General features: G+C 41.8%; 1 long non-coding RNA gene across 3 annotated transcripts in view; it reads right to left on the bottom strand.

Annotated features, from left to right (window-relative positions):
• LOC147578990 (uncharacterized) overlaps positions 1-22,469 on the bottom strand; it is a 435,699-nt gene that overhangs the window by 62,807 nt on the left and 350,423 nt on the right. For all 3 annotated transcript variants that reach the window (XR_015253441.1, XR_015253440.1, XR_015253442.1), the window contains exon 3: positions 13,180-13,264. This is a non-coding gene — a long non-coding RNA (uncharacterized LOC147578990). The remainder of the gene's footprint in view (positions 1-13,179; positions 13,265-22,469) is intronic.

Below are 22,469 nucleotides of genomic sequence, written 5' to 3'. Positions count from 1 at the left end.
TGCATTATCACACTATTTCCCTGAGAACAAGCACAGAGCCTGGCACATGGAAAGTGCTCAGTGAGTGTGCATACATGAGTCTGAATGTGAAAGTGACTTCCTCTTCCCTACCTGCATCACTCCATTTACTCCTAGTAGATGCTTAGTACATTTATTCACTCTGTACATATTTACTGGGACTTCAACAATGGAAAAAACCCAGCTCAGAGTCTGATGAGGACCCACAGTCTTTACCTCGGCATTTTTCCAGTTGCGAAGGTTGCCCTGACATGGATGTTATACTTTGTTTTTAGTTGTTTAATTTTTTTACTAGAGAGAGAGACAGAGAGAGAGAGAGAGAGAGAGAGAGAGGAGAGATTGATTGAGAGTCCCAAGCAGGCCAAGCAGGCCCACGCTCAGCGGGGAGCCTGACATGGGGACCCTGGGATAAGAGCGGAAATGAAGAGCCCAAGCCCAACCCATGGAGCCACGCAGGCGCCCCTGTTTTTAGTCATTTAAATGAGCTCCTTTCTTCAGGTGTGTTCTTAGCACTGGCCTCAAGGGGACTGTTCCTCTTGGTTGCGCCTATGGATGGCTGGCATCCTAAAACACTTTCTCCATACGGGAAACTCAGGAAGTCACGTTGGAAACGGGAGACATGGAGAATTCTCCACTATCATAGGATGTCTGTCTTTGGAAAACTTCTGTCTGTCGGGACTCGCCCTGGGCGGTTTTCCTCACTTACTGGGGTTGCTGCCTGGGGCACTGAGTTAAGCTGCAGCGCCATCTCGTGGTCAGATGATGTGGTGCTCAGATGCAGAGTTTCTAATGAGTAGGTGAGCAAAAGAGAACTCAGAAGTCACCTTATCTACTTCCCTTATTTATACATAAGAAAAATGAATCAAAAAAGAAAAAAGGAAATGACCTAAACTTTATGTTACAAAGAGTTAATTGCAGAACTATCCCACTTGGTTGCTATTTCCCTCAACAGTGTGCACTATGGAGCATGTGGCTGTGGCTGAATGTTCGACTTGTCTTCTAGGTACTTACACAACCTCCTGTGAACCTGAGTGGTCTTACTTTTAAAATGGGGTGATACAGCTGTTGTCGTAGCATCTGAACAGCAGAGTATTTTAAGGACTTTATAAACAATAAGTTATGAAAAAGAAATCTAAGTTAATACATATTTTTTTTTTCTAGATTTTCGGTAAGGAGACAGATGCATCTCATTTAAAGCTGCATTAACAGTTGAGAGCCACTCATCTATCTATTCATTGCCCGCTTCCAGGAGAATGTATGGAGTGGTGGCCACGTCACTGTCGTGCGAAGGGAGGATACGAAAATGAAGAAAACACAGACTTTACCCTTGAAGAAAGCAGTCCCATAATAATGAAGACAGACATTAATAGATATACTGTGTGGTGATAACAGATACTAGCGTGGATGCTGGTAACAACTTTAGTGCTTACACACAAAAAGAGTTCCGTTCTGCCAAGTTGCAGGGGGAAAGGGGTTGCTGAGATGGAACACGCTTCACATAGGAAAAAATAAACGTGAAGCATGGTCAGAGCAATACTAGAGGAATGTCAGAGACACAGATGGGACAAACCAAAGATGAACATTCTAGATGTGGAAGGATAAAACACCAAAAATACCCCAAACAAACAAAAAATACAACCTCACAAGAGAACAGAATCATCCTATAGTTATAAAAATACTCCAGGCCTGGTACATATTTTCAGAACTCATGGCTGTCGTTCCAAATACATGACAAAATAATCTGGTTTGGATCCAAAATTTCATAACTTATACCAAAATTTGATATTTTGTTTGTAGTTATAAAAGCTAAGATCATTTTAAATTGTGGAATAGCATATAACCCAAAGAGTTGACGGAAAATGATGAGAATTGAATGGTTTCATGAAAGTTCATCTAGACCAATCATTCCGTAGATTTCTATATTACATATTTGTCTTTCAGTTCTATGTGTTAAAAATCATTGAAGGTTTTTTTTCCCTATCTCTTTCATCATAGCAAGTATTTGAAAAAAACAATCTTAATGGCCTAGAAGTCATACTTTTCCCTTTTCAAATCCCTTCTAGTCTTCTTCACCAACCTCTGACATTCAGAGAATTGCTTTTTAGACACATTGATCGAAGACCATCTATCCACATATTGTTCATTCCAAATTGTTCCCTTCTGGGCTATCTCAGGATACGAAGTGTTTGTCCGTCCTTCAAAATATAGTAGTAAGGATAACTCTGTCAAAAAGACATTTCCATGTACAGTGAAAGCCTAAAATTACATTCTTCCAGACTGTTTTGCTATGCGTCTACACGTCAAGGAGATAGAAAAACTTCAGATTTTTAGTCCAACAAAGAAGAAAGAAATTTCCTTTGACTGAGGGAATAGTTTGACTAGCTCCCACAGCCATAGCTCACAGGCATCTATCATCACGGTGGTTCATAAGGAAGATGACAAAATACAGATATATTGAGAACTTCTTACGCTGATGAATTTCATTGACCTAGACTAGTACACTTGACTCTGAGGCCAAGCAACCCTGGACAGTGTCTTTGAGAACAAGTGGTTATCAAGGCTAATCTTGAGAAGTGGGTATTAACCAAATATGGATGGCCAAAGAGGGCAAAACAAAGGCAAGCTGTTTACACATGCCTTGTGGGATTCTCTCAGTCCTAAAAGGATGCTTCTAATTATTTCTTTGACCGCTGTCAGTGCTCATTAATTAACAGAAAAGATTATTAGGGGATATGAATTACTTCGGAGTGTTAGTCTCTTAAGTGACATAATTATTCCCAACAGAATTCTGAAAGGACACAAGTAACAACACTTCGAGGTGCCAGCTGACTTGGAACTGAAGACTTGAAATTGCCCCTTGCTTATCACCAATTCTGCAATCGTGGAAAACACTGGGCACGCTCTGTCCCAACCGGGAGAAATCACTCTATCTGAAAAAAATCTCACTGATCACCAATGTGCGTGGGCCCATAAATCAGAGGGAATGAAACAACTTTCTTTGGATTTTGTGGCTCCTGTAGGAGATCTCATTGACTTCTCAATTACCAGAGTAAAGGTGGGGCATTCAGTCTAAAGGAGGAAAGAAGGGTAAGCCCAGCTGGAGCTCATTTCTACTTCTCTGCCGCCTTCCCTGCAGTCCCTGTATTAATCCTACGATGGTCTTCAGATGCTAACTTTCAAGTCCACAGGAGGAACAGGGACATAGCAATAGCTTTCGGTAGCTGGGATTTTTCTGAGTATCAGACATATTATCCTTTCCTCAGGTTAATATTTCTGGCCTAAAAACTTTCAATCACAGAAAATTCTGTGGGCTACCTTTTGAATTATTGCATGACAACAGTTCACATGCATACATTCCAATGCTTAATTAGATTCCAAATGACAATGATAGACAAAGTAACAGCCTATAATTCTAGTACGTAATGCAGAAATTCAGACACCTTCTTGCAAACACCATATTCAGGAAAGTACAGGGGCTCTTGGGTGGCTCAGTCGGTTAAGCCTCCGACTTCGACTCAGATCATGATCTCATGGTTTGTGAGTTCCAGCCCCACATCGAGCTCTGTGCTGACAGCTCAGAGTCTGGAGCCTGCTTCAGATTCTGTGTCTCCCTCTCTCTCTCTGCCCTTCCCCTGCTCATGTTCTGTCTGTCTGTCTGTCTCAAAAATAAAATAAATATTAAAAAAATCTAAAAAAAGGAAAGTACAATGATTCCTGGGGTTGAGAGAGGTCAGGAAATCTAGAAGGTAAGATTCCAAAGGGAAGGTATATATTTCTGAGAGTGAAAAGTGGTTCTACATAGTTCTGTCAGCAAAAGTTCGAGGGACCTCCCACCCATACCCACGTAGGTAAATACCAACTACACAGCATTAGATCACTTTCCACCCTCACGGTGTATAAGTTGAGAATTGTACTGGTGGCTTGAAACAGAGACCAGAAATAATAGCTGTCTACCAAGAAAGAAATTTAATGCTTCCTCATGTGAAATAAATCCGGAGATGTAAAGTCCTCTCTGCTAAATGATCCTTATGGGGCCTTTCCCCATCTTTCTCCTTACCATCACCTGCATGTGACTTTTATCCTCAACATCACCTCCTGTTCCAAAATAGCTACTAGATGTCCAGGCATCTCATGTGTACTCCATTATGGAAAGAAGGAAAAATGGACAGGACAATCAGTCTTTACCTGGCCTGACATCTATTCATTGCAGCAAACCCTGGAGTTAACTTGGGCACACATCTCTAATCTTTGGAACCAGAGAATCTTTAGAAACTCGCAATGATGGAATAAGTCACTTGTGAAAATCAACTTCTACTAGACGTGTGGACCCGTCCCCCTTGGTACCTGGCTCTCCTAGTATACTCCCATAATGACACCAGAAATGATGCCACTATATTTTCTTCTTCTTACCATCCAGGAAGATCCTGGTTTACTCCTGATCTCTGCTTTATGGTAGGTGATAGAGAGATAATTCGTGGGCATCTTTTTCAGTTTTCAGTTTGCTTTAAGAATATGTTACAGGGGCGCCTGGGTGGCGCAGTCGGTTAAGCATCCGACTTCAGCCAGGTCACGATCTCGCGGTCCGGGAGTTCGAGCCCCGTGTCAGGCTCTGGGCTGATGGCTCAGAGCCTGGAGCCTGTTTCCGATTCTGTGTCTCCCTCTCTCTCTGCCCCTCCCCCGTTCATGCTCTGTCTCTCTCTGTCCCAAAAATAAATAAATGTTGAAAAAAAAATTAAAAAAAAAATATGTTACAGAAACTGAACTTTCTAAAAAAAAAATTGAGGGGGACGGGCAGATAGAGAGAGGGAAAAAGAGAATCTTAAGGAGGCTCCACACCCCTGACCCGAGCCAAAATCAAGGGTCGGACATTTAACCGACTGGGCAACCCAGATGCCCCTGAACTTTCCAAGTTCTGACAGAGCTTAGTGCAATGCAGACCACAACACGCAATGCTATGATGTCAGGGTAAGGTGTCAGGTCCTGCAAGAAGAGGACAGAGTGTTGTTCTATGCTGAAGACTGCTGGGTGAGAGGGAAAGAGCTACCGGCAGGAATCCCACCCTTATCTAAAATGTAATTGGGGGAGTCACGGCACAGGAGGAAAACAGATTTGACCAAGCTGAGCAACTTCACTAGGGTGGGAGTGGACTGTCATGTAGAGGAAGATTTAGAAGGAAGACCATTCTCATCGAGAGAGGTGAACAAGGATATTAACAGCTTTCTGCGGAGGACACAGGAGTCTGGCTCTAATGCACCAAGTAATTGGTAAACTGAGTCAAGTGGGGTGATAATGGTGTGATCTGGACAGAGGTGCCATGTGCCTGTCTGTGGGCCAGATCTCAAACCCCACTGTAGAGCCTCTGATTTGCAAGACAAGGCAGAGGTAACTAAGAGGGAAACCAACATTGGGAGAAGGTTCTCCGCCATAGGAATGGGCCTGGGGAAATACATACCCATCCACAAAGATAGCATTTAGGTTCATTCACCTGACTGTTGGAGAACCTGTGGAAAACACCACTCATACAATCTTAATGTTGCTTTGAAAGGGGATGCTATTGTCCTAGAGAAAGAAAGTGAAGACCCTTTTCCACTATATAGGAAAGCCGAACATCTAGAGAACTTCATAGCATTTTGCAGGGGAGCAGTTTTTCCAGGAGACGTGGCGGGATAATATTTTGAGATACCTCATGACCTTTATTTTTCTCTTTACTAGTAATTCGCTTTCATGTCCCTCTCTCTCATCCATGTGGAGTCGTGCCCAGTGCACCTGGAGGGCAGTCTGACCAGGCAGAAAGTGGAGGAGAAAAAATGGTGTCTTTGTGGCATAAGAAAAGACATCTGGCTTTTCTTTCTTCTAGCATTGGGGGAGTACTTGGTTAGCAAAAAATATCCTCCCACATAGTAGAAGAGGACCAAAGACAAAGAGGGTAGGGTGGCTCAGTCGATTAAGCATCTGACTCTTGATTTCAGCTCAGGTCACGATCTCACAGTTCATGGGTTCGAGTCCCTCATTGGGCTCTGCGCTGGAGCTGCTGGGGATTCTCTCTCTCTGCCTCTCTCCTGCATATGCACTTGTGCTCGCTCTCTCTCTCTCTCTCTCTCTCTCTCTCTCTCTCTCTGTAAATAAATAAACTTAAAAAAAGGAGGGCAAAGATCAAAGGAGTGATGATGTTGGGGGCCTGTTTATGGAAGTGGATATGAGGGGATCACGTAGATAAGAATGGAAAGTGCCATGGAATAGAGCTACCCATGAAAGACACTGCTTGCATTCCCAGATGTTGTAGGGGAATTGCATCAGTATATGGCCAACTGCCCAGCTTCAGCCCCAGTAAGGACCATACACAGAATTTGCCCTGGGTCTACGTTAACTTTCCTTTGCCCCAGCATTGGGGCATCCCTTTGCAGTAGCTAGATGCACACGGAGAGTTCCTGTGCCCTGACGTTGCTGAAAATACATCGCATCACTGCATGATAGGCAAGTGTGCCGAGTGCCTTTCCTCTTATCTGTCTACTTCTCTGTTTCCCCAGTCACATTTGAATGCACGCTCCCTCTTTTCTCTCTTCCCTGACTGTGTGCTCCTCTCTTCTACCATAGGGCATTTGCACATGCTGTCCCCACTGTCTGAAACACTCCTCTCGTCTGCCTGCTTGCCCCTTCCATCGTGTCCTCTAAAGACACATATGTCTAAGTTATATTTGTCCTTCAGATCTCAGCTGAAGTAGCACATCCTTGGAAAACCCATTTTGAGATCTTAAGAACAGTTAAGATACTTATGTATATGTACACTTGAATTGTCATTCCTTTTTAAAAAAGTTTTTTTTTTTTAATGTTTTCTTTACTTTTGGAGAGAAAGGGAGAGCATAAGCCGGGGAGGGGCAGAGAAAGAGGGGGACAGAGGATCCGAGGAGACTCTGTACTGACAGACTGACAGCAACGAGCCCGATGTGGGCCTCCAACTCACGAACCGTGAGATCATGACCTGAGCTGAAGTCAGATGCTCAACCAATTGAGCCACGCAGGTGCCCCTTGACTTGTCATTCCTGAGGAAGTACATCCTAATTGTAATTGTCCCTCTACCATACAGGGCCCTAAGAACACTGGAGACAGGGACCATATCTTTTTTGCCAATAATTGTACCGTCAGTACTCAACATAACGCATGGCATGTAGTAGGTACTCAGTAAATATTTTGTGAATGAATATATGCACTCTTATCTAATACTGTCCCTGGCATGCGTATAGTCGGTGACAAATACACATACACACCTACATAAATATATAAATGCAAGTACAAATACATATAAACTAAAGAATTTCATATATATAAATAAGTAAAGTTATGAAGGAATTGTTTCAGATGCCGTGTGGTAGAGTGGAATGAACACGAACTCTACAACCCGTAGATTAGGATCTAACTACAGTTCTTCAACTAACTGTTGTGTGAGTTTGAGTGTATTGGCTTAACTTTCTAAGCCTCAGTTTCCTCATTTGAGGAAAAGGATAATAACTCCGAACTTGATTGCCAAGTTCAAAAGAGATGATGTTCAAAAACTGCCTAGCCCAGTGCTTCGTAAGTCCTCAATAAACGGTGGCTATTGACATGGTTGAATTTGTATATCATATATGTTAAAGAAGAATGTAGAACTCTATTTAGTTGAGTTCCCACACAAAAACAGCGTTGGATACATTCAGATGGGTTCAGTAAGTAGTTGCAGAACAAATAAGTGAAAACATCGGTTTTTAGCACGACTTGAAATCTCTATTGTGTGAACAACGTATTTTTCAAGAGTATGCCAGAACAATGCAGAATCCTGCCGCTAGGTGTCGATAAATACACATGGCAAAAAACGAGGCCTAGCTTCTGGTTCTGATGTACTATTTTCTTGTAAAAGTAATGATAAGGCACTGTGGCTATTTACACGCAAAGTTGCATGCTCAGTCAGTAATTCAAAAGTGCCCAACTGTACAGCCGTATCTCTCAAATAAATTCATATTTTCTCTCCCATCCCTTCCTCTTTTCCCTCTCTCCTTCTAATCCCTCTCTTCTCTCTGCCTTTTTCTATCTTCTCTCTTTCTTCTTTCCTTCTTCCCTTCCTTCCTTCCCTCCCTCTCTCCCTTTTTCTTCTTTCTTTCTTTCTTTCTTTCTTTCTTTCTTTCTTTCTTTCTTTCTTTCTTTCCTTCCTTCCTTCCTTCTTTCTTTTCTTCTCAGAGAACAAAGAACAAAGCCTTTACTCTGGTTATCATATTTTATAAGGCATGCACACACATAAACGAGGAAGTTCAGGCTCCTAGAGCTGGCAAAAGGCTGAGCTGGGAACGGGAACTTTCTGCCATAGCACAACACCTTCCACTTGCACCAGCCCAAATAATTGTTTAAACACTGTCCCCCCTCTTCCTCACTGTTCCACCTCCTTAAGTCTTTTCCTAGTTTGCCCATGATTCAGATCATGTCTTCTGTTTCATGAGATTTGCCCATCCACACCTTCTCCCGGGAATTCTACCTACCCTTCCCCACTCCCTTTAATCCCCTGGACATCTGGGTAACAATTGATTTCTTCCTGGGGCATTTAGAAACCATCCTCAAAAATGTTTTCTTTTAGCCATCCCTCACTAGATACAGAGTCCATGTTACATGCTGTATTACTTTGCTAAGGCAGCCAAAACAAACTACCAGAGATCAGGTGGCCTAAACAACAGACTTACTTTCTGACAGTTCTGGAGGCTACAAGTTCAACAGCAAGGTGTCAGAGGGGGCTGTGTCTTCTGAGACGTCTCTCCTTGATGTGCAGATGGTCCTCTTCTCCCTGTGTCTTCACATCGTCTTTTCTCTGTGCAAGTCTGTGTCCAAATTTCCTCTCCTGATAAGAATACCAGTCTATTGAATTAGGACCCACCCTCATCACCTTATTTTTACTTCATTCCCTTTTTAAACCCCTTATATCCATAAAGTCACATTCTAAGGTAGTTTAATATGAACTTTGGAGGGACACAATTCAGCCCACAACATAAACCGCAAAGAGCCCCTAGATTTTCTCAGTACCATTTACCATAACTGTAATTATTTTCACATGTAAGTCATTTTTAAATGCCTATCGCATACCTAGAGTTTCCATAAGGGCAGGAGTCAGGTCTGTTTGGTTGAAAACACAGCTTTAGTGGGGATGCCTGCGTGGCTCATGTTGGTTAAGCATCTGGCTCAGATCATGATTTCATGGTTTGTGAGTTTGAGTCCCACGTCAGGCTCGCTGCTCTCTGCTTCAGATCCTCTGTCCCCTTCCCCCACTCACTCTCTCTTTCTCTTCCTTTCTCAAAAAATAAACATTAAAAAATTTAAAAAGAAAACACAACCTTAGCACCCGAAACTGCCTGGTGCCTAGTATGTAGCAGGTTATCTCCTTGACATTGCTATTAAAATCGTCTTTGTTATTATTATTTCCTATGTAACTCCAGTATCTGGCACAAAGTAAGTAGCTGAGTAAATATTTAGTTAAAGACATTTAATAACTAGCAACTGAAAAGAATTCCCCAGACACTTTTTCTTTTGTTGTGTTTTCTCTTAAACCAATGAGTGGCTCACTTTAGCGTGCCAGTCCATGTATGTGTCCTTCCTTCCCTCACCACATATTTGCATTAGCAAACAGAGAAAGGACTTGCATAGGTCCCTTCCCCAGATTCATCCTTCTGAGAGTCAGATGCTTAACTGACTGAGCCCCGCAGGTGCCCCTACAATGTTTGCATTTAAACCATATTCTCTTGGGGCTACTGCACCCATGAAGTAAGTCTTTCTTTTAATCATGCTGGGCACATGCATTGAGAAAAATGAGGCCCCGTTTTTAGCCCCTGACACTGAGAACTCAAAAAAAAGGTACAGAGATCATCAATGAACTGGGGAATGCCATGTAAAACAAACTAAGGGAAAGAATTCGATGAAGAGTTATAAAAACAACTTCCTTCTCTTCTTTAAGTAGCTGAAGGTATGATTTTTCAGGGCTCTGTTGCACAGTCTTACAAAAAGACAACATGAGAGGAATTGAAATTTTAGATTGGGCCAGTGAGCTATAATGATTACCCAGAAATACGTTTTGAACATCTGAAATAACCTTTCCCATCATACTCTTCTGGCACTTTCTGTGAGACCATAAGCTAAAGTACTTGACGGGGTGCCTGGGTGGCTCAGTCGGTTAAGCGTCTGACTTCAGCTCAGGTCATGATCTCACAGTTTGTGAGTTCGAGCCCCATGTTGGGCTCTGTACTGACAGTTCGGAGCCGGAGCCTGCTTTGGGTTCTGTGTCTCCCTCTGTCTCTGCCCCTCCCCTACTCGCATATGCTCTCTCTTTCTCTCTCAAAAATCAATAAACATTTAAAAAAATAAAAAATATAAATGAATAAAGTACATGACAAGCTATACTGTTACCAAGAAGAATTTACTGAGAAAATGTTCTCACTGTAAAAGCAGCTTATCCAAACTAGGAAGGGAGTTTACTGATCTGAATACTAAGATAGAGCAAGACACCTGATGCTAGTGGGAATATTTTAGCCTTGTGTTCACCTCTTGGCTCTTCCATCAGCTGAACAATTTCAGGCAAGTCACTCAAAATTACTGAGCCTTGTTTCCTTCTTAGAGGAACGGGGGAGCACAATCTCCACTTGGCAGCTATGTTGAGAGGGTTAAAAGTGACCTCAAATGTAAAGGGCCAAGAATGAGTCTTGCATGGTGGACATGCTTCATCTGGGCCAGCTGTTCCTGCTCCAGTAGCTTTGAACTTCTGCCGTGAGAATGCAGTGGAGGCTAATCTCAGAACCATTTATGTAACCAATAATTCCCCAAATGTTAATATCTCTTCCCATTCAAGAAGACTAGATTGCTAATTCTTGCACCTTTGAAAACTGCTACAGTTTTACTTACATACTGAAAAAAACGAGGCCCAGAAGAGGCGAGTTGCAGATTATTTTGGCACCACACCGAGGAGGAGGAATCTAATCTAGCTCCATCTGTTATGCAAAGGTGGGCTCTTCTTTTCATTTGATTAATAAAAAGTTAAGGAGATGAAAAACAGCTGTCATAGATAATCTGCTGAACTGATACGGTAGTTACTTTTGATGAGCCCAGAAGCCACTAAATAAGAGTTCTGTTCATTTAGGTAGATGGTGGTGATGCAGCCACACCCTGATCCATTTTGCTGGCTGTGGCAGCATACCCCAGTTTCTGAGATGATAGTTGCTCACAACTACCCCCTTCTCCAAAGAATCTCTCCCTTTAAGCCAATACTACTTAGCCTGAGAGGTTCTGTCCTCCCCACTCCACCCTTCTACAACCCACAGCCAATGACAGACTGACCACGGATAGAAATGGTGGTGCTCGTGTCTCTACTGTGGGGTGTAATTAATGCTCCAGAGCTCCCCTGTAGGATCAGGCTGAAGTGTCTCCAGGTGAGACTTCATCCTTGCTTAGCTCCTCCTCCTGCCCTTCCCTCATTTCCTTCTCTGCGAGGCTCTTGCCCAACTAAATATCTCTGCTGATCTCCTTTCTCCAGTTCTGCTCCCAGGAAACCCAACCTAAGACACTGGAGAAAGCAGATTACTAGTGACGGATATTTTATTAATGATTACTGTTACTTTTGAAACAAATTCATAGAATGACGATTCGGATTCGGGTATCACACGAAAGGAAAACATTTAAAACTTAGAGTTCTAAAGCAACTTTAAAATGTTTTGTCATCTGAAAATAGACAAATGGTAAAAGACTATGAATGGGATCTTAAAATGTTGAAAGCATTCCCGTTATACTTGTCACAGATCAATAATGGCATAGATTGGCAACTTGCCATATAAAAGAGGCAGAAACTATTAAGTTGCTGTGTAGAAACTAAAGTTTCTGTAGTTTCGTACAGCAGAAACTATTAACTTCCTCAATGTTATTATGACTTAAGGAAAAACACTTTCTTTATCCCCTCCCCCTCAATCCCCAAACTTTTAGCCACATGTTTCCCAGGTTTGGAGAGAGCACTGGTGACTCCAAGTGGCCAGTAAGGCAATTTTTGGTCAAAACTCCCAAATAAAAGAGACAGAGACACCTGTCATCCTAATGTATATAGGTTTTCTGTTTTTTAGAGCATTGATGGCTTGAACACTTTGTTAACCTCTGCTGGTATACTGTATGAGATTTCAGAACTTAAATATCCTTTTATTATAAGACGAAAATTAGTATTTCTTAGAATATCAAAGTCTTTAAGAAAATCTGAGATTATTCCAAACAGGCATGGGAATTCAGAACTATAAAGAACGAGAGAATTAAATAAGAGAAATTAAGGTCTTAGGCACTAAATTAAATGATTTCCAGTTTTGATGGTGTTTTTAATACCATATATAAGCTGTTTTAAATATGACCCTATAACTATACGACCCTGGTGGCTCAGTCGGTTTAGCGTCCTACTGTACTCTTTTTTTTTTTTTTTTTTTTTTTTGAGAGAGAGAGAGAGAGAGCACAAGCTGGGAAGGGATAGAAAGAGAGGGAGACACAGAATTAGAAGCAGGTTCCAGGCTCTGAGCTATCAGTACAGAGCCCAATGCAGGGCTCAAGCTCATAAACCAAGATATCATGACCTGAGCTGCAGTCAGGCCTTAACCAGCTGAGCCACCAGGCACCCCAAGCATCTGACTCTTGATTTCTGCTCAGGTCATGATCTCACAGTTCATGAGATTGAGCCCAGTGTCAGGCTGTGTGCATGCAGCCTGCTTGGCAATCTCTCTTTCCCTTTCTCTGTGCTCCTCCCCCGCTTGTGCTCACTCTCTCTCTCAAAATAAACAAATACACATTAAAACAAACAAATAAATAAATAGATACACCTATAACTAAGAATGCAGAAGGGTTCGCTGCTAATATCTCTTCACATTCAAGAGATATAATATTTGTCTATTTTTTTTTTAATCAAAGCATATTGCACCTGTAACTAGTGTTCTTATAAGGTGTATCATCACATTTCTTTTACAGTCATCTGCATAGATAAGTTTTGAAGATACTTGTGAACCTGAATATCGTACCTGAGAAATCTGCAACTCAAGCCTCAGAAAACAGTGTGGAGGTGAATAACTTTAGCCCCAAATGGTTGCAGTGAGGTTAATCAAAACTAATGAAGGACACTGCAGATCTTAGGACACTCACCAATGGTAGAGTGGTCGTACTTCCCTACTTGTTCTGGAACATACCAGGGATGCCTCTTCAACATTCTCAACCACGCTCAAATAACCTAAACAGATGAAGAGAAAAATAGCAGAGGATAAGATAAATGGGTTAACCTGAAATCATATTTTGCTATTGGGAAATCTCCCATCTCTGGTTTTAGATTGTTGAGAACGTCAGCAAATATCTGCTGTGAGATTCCAGGAGTCAAAGAAGTTCATCTACACTGAAATAGGCAGGTTACTTCTCTTTTTTGATTCTATTCTTACTTCACCAGTGAAGACAGAATAAATTAATTCCTTATCGTTGGAAAGAATTGTAGTAGAAGAGATTCTTTTATAAACTGAACAATTTTGTATTATGTTCTCGTAGAAAATACTTGATCAATTCATTGTCTCCAGACTCCGGAATTCTACCAGCCAAATACTGTTTATCTTCATGGAGGGTTTTGGCAGGTTTTCTCTCCTTAGGAAATGAGTTGGAAAATATCAGCAAGACTTCAAAGCAATGGCTCGAGGTTATCTTCTGATTTATGAAATGACTGTTTCCATCACTTATCAGAACACTGAGTCTTTCCTGTGGAATTGCAATCCTAGTATGTAAATAGGCTCAGGTGATTGCTGGTTACCATATTCATTGTAAGAAACACCTCTACTGAAAGGTCAATACCCAAATGATAGAAGTCTAAAAAGCTGTGTGAGGTACAGGAGGACGTTTGGTGAATTGGGAAACACAGTCTTGTATTCCTTAATTTGGGCTCAGTGTTATACTTTTCCAAATTAGGGCATTACTCTCTCTACAGAGTTTCTGTTGATTTTCCCCACTTCCGATTTCCCTCATTCTCAATAATTGAGAGTCAAGGGCAGTAGCTCTCATTCTGATTATGCCTGTTTTGTTATCTGAGCTTGCACAAGTTACAAAACCTTTGTAGTCCTTAGTTTTCCCACCTCTTAGGTAAGAATCATAGTGCAGAAAACCTCAGAGTAATATAAATAAATAAATAAATAAATAAATAAATAAATAAATATAAAATAAAATAAAATAAAATAAAATAAAATAAAATAAAATAAAATAAAAGTCTAGATGCTGCCCCCAGAGATTCTGATGCAGGAGATCTTGGTGAGATAAATAAATATATTTCTATATTTTTAGAGAGCTCTCTGGATGATTTTGTTCATGAGCTCATTGTAGGCACACTAGACTATCTAATATATAATATTAGATAATCTCTGAGGACTTTTATTTTTTTTTATTTTTTTTTTCAACGTTTATTTATTTTTGGGACAGAGAGAGACAGAGCATGAACGGGGGAGGGGCAGAGAGAGAGGGAGACACAGAATCGGAAACAGGCTCCAGGCTCTGAGCCATCAGCCCAGAGCCCGACGCGGGGCTCGAACTCACGGAACGCGAGATCGTGACCTGGCTGAAGTCGGACGCTTAACCGACTGCGCCACCCAGGTGCCCCTCTGAGGACTTTTAAAGACCTACAAATATGAAATCTATTGTATAGTAATAGAAAAATTTGACATGAAATAATTTCCACTACTCATGGTTCCCAATCCTTCAAATGGCAACTTGTGAATCATTGTGTACATTCTTGGTAACATTAAATAGCCACTCATTTCAGTGGGTACAGAGAAATGAAAGAACAGAGGGGGAAAAAAATCAAATCAATTCATCCTGGCTTTGTAATTGCACAGGTGTCTCCAGGCAGAATGCACTTTTGCTTTTTCCTCACTTGTGTGGTTATGTAAATATACCAAGTCAGGTCATTGAGGGAAGTTGGTACAAAGGGAATATCTACTCACTCAAATGTGGATAGCGGAAAGGAAACCCAAAAGCAAGGCTCTGAAGAAAGAGGGGAGAGAACCGTTACCAGCATCTAGAGATTGGGGTTACTCAGAGTTGTGGCCTTTAGTACGGGGACACAGCCAGTCTGCAGCAACCGGCAGGGAGAAAGTCAGGGTGCTGAATCCCTGGCCTCAATGTCCTCCCTTCTTCCATTGCGTTGTTGATGTGTACTGCCTCTCATTAGCTCTTCCCACACAGGGGAGGAGAGGCAAGGAAGATGGAAGGCATACATAAAGTTACAGAGTAAAATGTAAAATGATTTGGAGGGACAAAAGGTGATGAATCTGCACAAAGACTTAGCTCTTCCTCAGTGATTTCAAACCTCCATGATTTGAACATCAGAATCTTCTTTTTAAAATCTCGCTTCTTATGTATTCACACAGATGCTTCCTGTTCAGCCTCATAACCCAGCTCAGATGTCTTCTGTTCCGTCAAGTTGTCCTTGGCCCTTGCCCACAGGCAGTAGCAAGCCCCTCTGTGTGCTAAGAACCAACCGGACTAAGTTTCCCTTCACATCATGTTTTAGTCCTATACTGAAATTATTATTGAATAATCGATGTCAAAGTGCCCTTGAAGTTTCTGCAAAACAAATGGAGGGGTCTGACAGAACAGACTGCTTTTTGGGTTTCATTGACACATGACACCCATGGCTGACTCGCTCTTTCTGTTCCTGTTAATATGCCCACCTGAGAAATCACAGACCACGGGTGTATTGCTCAGCAAGCAGAGAAAACTAGATGAGCTTTGCGGAACAGCCTTTCTGCCCGGGCTTCTAGCTCTGACATCCTGACATACCGGTCCTCACTATACAGGTGGGTTAGTCAGAGAAGATCGAAAAATTCTATGAAGTGGTTATAACCCCTTCGTCATCTCTGGCCTACCATCATTTTTTCTAATCTCCAAGACATCTAATCTCCATGTCACTGAATTATTTGAAATATGACAATTCTACGTGCACAGAGTTTGGTTTTCTCTCCATATAGAACATTTCACTTATAGGTTCCCATGGGTAAATCTGATCACTTACATTGAACTTGGAAAGCCCCCAACTAAGTAATACTGAAAAACCGTTTCTTAGAAAGGTGGTTTTTGATAAACATTATTTGTTTATGTGGATTATTTTGAACATTTACTTCAGATACCTTTGAATGGCTGTAAATACAGACTACAATTAAATAAGACCTTACATTTAAAGGCCTTACAATAATATCTGTTATAGAAAACTCTCAATAAAAAAGTTACGTATGACGTTAATGACAGCAGCTTACATATGTAAAACTTATTCCTGTGAAGTGGGTATTAGTAGGATTCCCTTATTATAAAGAGAAAATTAAGACTGAATAGTTACTTGAATTTCTTCACCAAGAGACAAGCAACAAATCTCACATTCAAATTCAGCTTTTCCGATTTTCCAAATCGGGTGACATTTTTAATATATAGTTTCTTTCTATGGCAACTAGTTTGTATCCCTCTGTGCACTTATTTTGTCATAGTGTCACCTTTTATTTTCTCACACCTGTGAGTTCATGATGCCCCAAATATGAAACCAATCCCTTTTTAGCCTAGGGAGCTTTGAGAAACCCTAGGTAAGGGCTTGGGATGCTGTTGTCACAAACCAGGTTATCTTCTTAACTGGACCCCTACCTCTGGGTGCAAAGCTCCTGAATTCTCTTGACACGTTACTACCCCTCTGGGTTCACGTCTTAATTCTATTTCTTCTGAACTTGGAGTCTTGCTTGTTATTGCCATCTGTTACAGGTTGAGCTAGGTCCTCCAAAAATGAGCCTTAATCCAATATCAATGGGTGTCCCTATAAGAAGCGGAAATTGGCATTCACAAAGGGACATCGGGATACGCACGCACAGAGGAAACGCCATGTAAAGACACATCGAGAAGGTGACCATCTGCAAACCAAGGAGAGAAGCCTCTAAAAGAACAAGAACAAACACCCAAACCAAACGAAACAGAACAAAACACCCTACTGACACCTTGTTCTTGGACTTCTGGCCTCTAGAACTATGAGAAAATTAATTTGTGTTGTTCAAGCCACCCAGCTTGTGGTATTTTGTTAAGGTAACCCCAACAGACAAAAAGACACCATTCTCTTGAGGAGTCATGATTTGAGCTCACACGTTTTCTGCGTTAGTCTTCCTGCTTCCTGCATAGTCTGCATAGTTGGACCACAGAAGCTCCCTAGCTGCATGCTCCCAATTGTATTTTTTACCCCTCTGGCTTTAGTCTGACTTACTAGAACTTCCTGGTGTGACAAACCTACCTGTCGCTTCTGACAGCCGCTGTGGTTTTCACTATACTATTGTCAGCAGATGCGATGGTGGGACTTTGCCTGCCCTTTGATGAGAGATGTGAGCAATTCCCCAGCTTCCACCATTTGCACTGCCAGCCTCCCTGAACTCCTCCTGAATTCTGAACAAGCTCTGCTGTTTTGCACCTCTAGACTGACTCAGTACCTCCTGCCCTCGGGCTGAATTTCTGTCCACTCCCACCTCCCCTTTGCCTGGCTAATTCCTACCAATCCTTCAGCTCTCCACTTAAAAATAACTTCCTTGAGAAGCTTTTTCTCATGCCACAAGACTGAGTTAGCCCACACATCCTCGTCTACCACCCAACACGTATATCTCATTATATTGTAGCTCAGAGGTTCTCAAACTTCAGTGTGCATCAGAGTCAAACATCGGGCTTGTTAAAGCAAACACTGCTGGGCTCCAACTCAGAGTTTCTGGTTGAATAGATTTGGGATGAGTTCAATGATTTGCATTTTTAACAAGGTCCCGGTGGTACCGAGACCACCCTTTCAGAACGACTGCTACAGATAAATAGCCTGTTTCCTTCCATGACCCCCCCCCCATTTTACCACCAAGAAATTGCACTCTCTTTAAGTGTAAGGATTTTGTCTTTCCAATCACTGTGCGCCCAGGATTTTGGACAGAGCCAGAAGCATGATGGATACTCAACAAATAATTGTTTAATATACAGATGAATGAACACGGGGATTCTTTACATCAAAGGAATACTTTTTAGAGTAAGATTTTGTACCAAGGATATTTAAGAAATATACAAATAAGAGAGAATCAGCACTCTTTCCGAAAAGGCTAAGTGCCTCGAGCCATAATGTTGTTTATACTGGTTGATACATACACAAAATGGTTTTATTGAAAATTTGACTAGCGTTATTTTGCCTCGGGGAAATGTTGTAAAATGTACGGCTGGAAAAGGAAAATGTAAAATAAGATGTGAAAATGAAGCATTAGGAAAACTGGTCATTAATGAACACAGAAGGAAGCCAGAAAGCAAATACAAAACAGAAGAGCCTCCAAGACCCAGGACTCCTCCACTGGCAAAACTTCAAATCACAAATCGGAGTCTAGAAGACGGAAGAAAGAAAACCTAAAGGTACTGGCTTAGACTGACTCTGAAGACATTGTACAAGGAAGCAGACACGGCTGCACTCCCTTCTGGCTCAGCTGCTTTACAAGAGCAATTTTACTGAAGTTTTAATGTGCCCTGCAGCCCCCAAGCCTCCCTCCCAGCCTCCATTTCATGGTCCCATCCACCCATTGGGGCAGCGAGCACCGTGCAGGGACCCAGTGGGCCGCACGGCACTGATTCAGCTGCAGCAGCTACATAAATATTAGTGCTCTGGGGCCACTAAGAAAGAAGGAGTGGTAGGGATTCGCCAGCTCCGCAGCCCTCTTTCCAATATTTTTCTTTGACTTTTATAAAACAGCAAGACAATCCGGTAAAGAGGCCCCATTTGGCTGACGAGCCAGCTCACCAGCACTTTATGTGTCTATAGACTCAAAAGCACGAGGCAACATCACTTCTTGAACATCGAATGGGGTGAAAAAAGTCTCGTGACCCAATTTTATCTTTAGCCATCCAGGAAAAGGTGAGCTCTCAGATTCATGTCGCTGGCAAAGCATTCTTTCTACATGCTAGTTTTCAGTGTCTAGAAATCTAATCCAGCCTTCACGCTGGTATCACACTAGTATCAGTCTAATATAGACATCATATATCAGCAATTTACTCTTTGACATTCTTCAGCGCACCCCTTTGTCTGTAGCTAGGGTACTGATAGGTCTCAGCTCTTCAAGGGCATTCTTGGCTTATGCATTCAGCAGAGTAATTATTTTATTTTTTTTTTCAACGTTTATTTATTTTTGGGACAGAGAGAGACAGAGCATGAACAGGGGAGGGGCAGAGAGAGAGGGAGACACAGAATCGGAAGCAGGCTCCAGGCTCCGAGCCATCAGCCCAGAGCCTGACGCGGGGCTCGAACTCACGGACCGCGAGATCGTGACCTGACTGAAGTCGGACGCTTAACCGACTGCGCCACCCAGGCGCCCCCAGCAGAGTAATTATTAATAACATCTCTCTTTTTCTTTCAAAAGTGTTCTGGTTTAGATTACATATAATCACAGGGTACCTGGATGCCTCAGTCAGTTAAGCATCTGACTTCAGCTCAGGTCATGATCTTAATGGTTCGTGAGTTCGAGGCCTGCATTGGGCTCTGTGTTGACAGTACGGAGCCTGTCTGGGATTCTCTCTCTCTCTCTCTCTCTGCCCCTCCCCCACTCAATCTCGCTCTCTGTCTCTCAAAACTAAATAAACTTAAAAAAAAAAAGGATTATATATAATCACTCTGTCAATAGCATCACATATGAAGCTTTTTATGATCTGGTTCCACCTTAATACTTGTTGTCATTTTATGCCTTCTCCCCACCCCCCGCCACCAGCCATACCTGATTATTTTCTCCATACCTTTGCACATGCAGTTCCCTCTGCCTGGATTGTCCTCTCCATCACCACTCAACTAAACCATCCCCTTATTAAATACCTACTCATTCCCCAGGTTGTACTTCAAAAGCCTCACAACGTTTTCTCTGACACCTTTTCAGGGCTCCTATCGCATTGCAAACGTATGTTCCTTATAGCACTGGATAGCTTATTTGTAAATGTCTACACATCAATCTATATCCCAGCGATAAATCATTCTCAAGGATAGTAGTTATGTCTTTTCATCTTGACACGGTATCAATGTTTAATGAACAAATGAATACTGCCATGACCTAAGGGAAGTCAGAATTAGTTTGGAAGCAATATCCACTTTGAGAGTTCTCCAAATCCCCCTTTTAGGTCTGAGTACCTAAATTAACATGAAGCAATGCATGCACAGCAGGGATCTGTTTAAAGCCATCTTCAGGGGCACCTGGGTGGCTCAGTGGGTTAAACGTCGACTCTTGGTTTCAGCTCATGGTCTCACGGTTCATGGGTTCGAGCCCCGCTTCGGACCTTCCACTGATGGTGTCGAAACTGATTGGGATTCTCTTTCTCTCTCTCTCTCTCTCTCTCTCTCTCTTCCCCTTCTCTGTCTCTCTCTCTCAAAATAAATAAATAAACTTTAAAAAAAATAAAAGCATCTTCATATCTACCTCTCTTGTTGGGAAATAACATATCCTTCCTAACTGGAGAAAGCCTGGATGATGGCTTCCTTGCATGGTCTTTGAAACTCAGGATCTTTCTTACTGCCTCAGTCAGCTAATTTAACCTTATCAGGAATTCTGTCAGTACTCTGGTGAGCCTAGCTTTGTCTGTCTCCTACAAATAACCAACGAGAAATTCCTCCTAAGTGTTGGTAATAACTCTTTGAGCAGCCTTTCTCTTGCTCTGCAAGTTGGATGCACTGCATTAGCCTTGGGCTGTGAGTACACCGCACATTGACAGCAAGATCTCATGAACTGCAGTCCAATTTTGAACGTAAGAGTCCTGATACTTCTGGGAAGCGGTGTTGCATGAAGACAGATCGAATACTAGGAGGGGTGCTCTAAAATGGATTGATTTGGGGTATTTGATTTCTCTCCCAAGTTCTTTAGCTCCAAGTGTGTTCTACAAAATCTAACATAGGATGAAAGGCTCATGAAAACATGAGCATCTTGCCTTTCTCAGCCTTTAGCATGTGGAATGCCCACACCTCGTATATTTTCTGTCAGAGAATGCTTCAATGTCCAGTTTCTCAAGCTGTCTCATTGCTTTCGGATACCACTGACTACGTTCAAAGCAAAGTTTGCAGAAAGTCTGGGATGATTTCAGTGAAGGAGACTCAGTCCCAAAGGTTAATGGGGCTGTCATTGTGTGAAGAGTAATGCTTTTCAATGGTGACAAAGCGATACTCAACAGCTTTCAAGCTCATCCATCATCGCTTTGGATTGTGTTTTGCTACTGATGTAGAGTTTAATATAGAGCTGTCCACAAAGCATCATGATTCCTTCTCCCACGCTGACCCCAGCGGTACATGTCAGGCAACATCTGGGCCCCGCAGCTGTGAGGCCTTCGAGAGCCTGTGCATACGCCTCTTTACAGGGGTAATTTGCTGAACAACACATGTGCTCATCGAAAGAATGCACTTTGACCCTACAGGCACTGGTCCTAGTGTGATGGGTCCTATAAAATATTTAATCATACATTTTATGATTTTAATCAAAGGAAGCATAGCATTGACATTTCAGTAAGCAAATGAAGGAACAAAGCAAGACTTGGCCCCGGACATTAGTACTCACATCCAAATGGAAAACAAACTTATTAACAAAAGGCCTTTCCAAAACAAACCTAAGTCATTATGTGTCAAGACAAACTACAGTTGTTCTAGTAACAACTCCATGGAAGGACAGAAGAGGTGTTCCAGCCAAAAAAAAAAAAAAAAAACAAAAAAATTGGGCTAAGTGATTTTCATAGCATTTTTTCCAATGGTCTTGTGTTTGAAATGGGTATTTAAAAGCATTCTTTTGTAGTTCTGTCAGTAGTAACCAACAAATCATCCTTACCTAGAAAACTACAGAGGCATTCAAAATGCGTGAAAAAGGAAAGAGCTACCATTGGAAGCGGCCACTGTAAACAACAAATCTTTGGCACCCAGCTATGATGGCCACTGGCAAAGGTTCCCCTTTGTGCTTTTGCTTTTTCTGCTTTTGGGACTCTCTCTCCCTCTCTCTCTGCCCCTTCCCCACTCACATGTTCTCTCTCTCTCTCTCTCTCTCTCTCTCAAAATACATAAATAATCTTTAAAACAAATTCATGGCTTTACCTGACCAGCACCCGCCACACCCCCTTCTGAACTGTTCACATCTAACTACATGATGGTCTTCCTATGATTAATGATATGGGATGCCAATGAAAAAGAATGCTTACCTGGTATTTCCAGATTCTCCTGACTTGCTAAAATAATTTGCTCTATTTATACGTCATTCAAAATTATTTGCTTTTTTTTTTTTTTTTTGGCCTCACGAAAGTTTTTCCTCAGCTTCTTTACATATGTTCTTCAGGTATTTTTTCTTAGTAACAAGGCAATAAAAATAAGCTCTGTTTTATTAAAAACCCAGGGCATATTGGCATTTCATTCTATTATT

This window comes from Puma concolor, chromosome B4 (assembly GCF_028749965.1).
Source record: "Puma concolor isolate L17-30 chromosome B4, mPumCon1.1.hap2, whole genome shotgun sequence".
Classification (NCBI taxonomy): domain Eukaryota; kingdom Metazoa; phylum Chordata; class Mammalia; order Carnivora; family Felidae; genus Puma; species Puma concolor.
This window is presented reverse-complemented; position numbering and strand designations above follow the sequence as displayed.